The sequence below is a fragment of the Myotis myotis genome, unplaced genomic scaffold (genome assembly GCF_014108235.1).
Source record: "Myotis myotis isolate mMyoMyo1 unplaced genomic scaffold, mMyoMyo1.p scaffold_m19_p_11, whole genome shotgun sequence".
Lineage (NCBI taxonomy): Eukaryota > Metazoa > Chordata > Mammalia > Chiroptera > Vespertilionidae > Myotis > Myotis myotis.
Genome location: NW_023416315.1, coordinates 33984652 through 33985404, shown reverse-complemented (window position 1 = coordinate 33985404; position 753 = coordinate 33984652). Strand labels below are relative to the sequence as shown.

The following is a 753-nucleotide window of genomic DNA, read 5'->3' as shown; positions in this document are numbered from 1 at the left end:
TGTTGCTTGAATGAATTTTATTATTTCTTCAAGGTTCTTCACATGCATACACCTTAAGAGATATCAAGTAGGCATAACATGTTCTCAAAAAATTAGGGTTGGCACGCAGAAGAATTTTGAGTCAGAAATTTTGCTGGTTTTGGCACGCACTCACAAAAACGTTGCCCACCCCTGGCCTAGGGTTTGTAGGAGAAGTGAAGGGATAAAATGTATGGGATGTTTACTCATCAACTGTTACAACTTGAAGAAGGCCTTATAGTGAGCGTTACTTGTTATGTTTAAACTTTTTTAGTTCCTTTATGTTTTCCTTTAACTCAGTAATTTATAGTATTTTAGGAACTGAGACTATTATATCTTCCCACAGCTCCTGCAGCTGCATTTCTCATATTTGGAGAAACAGACGGGATCATTCCCACAGAGTGCAAAAGCTAAACCTGGCCATGGGAGAATCACCTTCCTGATCAAGGAATTTCTTCACCCAGGTAAGTTTCTTATCTGGTTGTGATCTGAACATCATATTCACCCAGTTAATACTGTGGTGTAAATGCCACCCAACATTCAGAATCTCGAGTTTTCATATAAGACATTTTGTAGTTTAAGTCTGGGAAGGACCCATTGTATCATCCCATCTGCTGAAAACAGTGACTTTGGCTGCTTTCCTTTGTACTTCACTGTCATTTCCCCGAGGAGGGAGCAACATGGAATGGAGGAAACCCAAGTGGTGATTTGAGTAGAATGTAAACACTGGGGAGA

The 753-nt window shown here is 39.8% G+C and overlaps 1 non-coding gene across 1 annotated transcript; it reads right to left on the bottom strand.

Moving 5' to 3' along the window:
* Nucleotides 1–333: 333 nt before the first annotated feature.
* Nucleotides 334–490, bottom strand: LOC118666684. Its single transcript, XR_004971033.1, has one exon. It is a non-coding gene; the product is annotated as a U1 spliceosomal RNA (small nuclear RNA).
* Nucleotides 491–753: the final 263 nt, after the last annotated feature.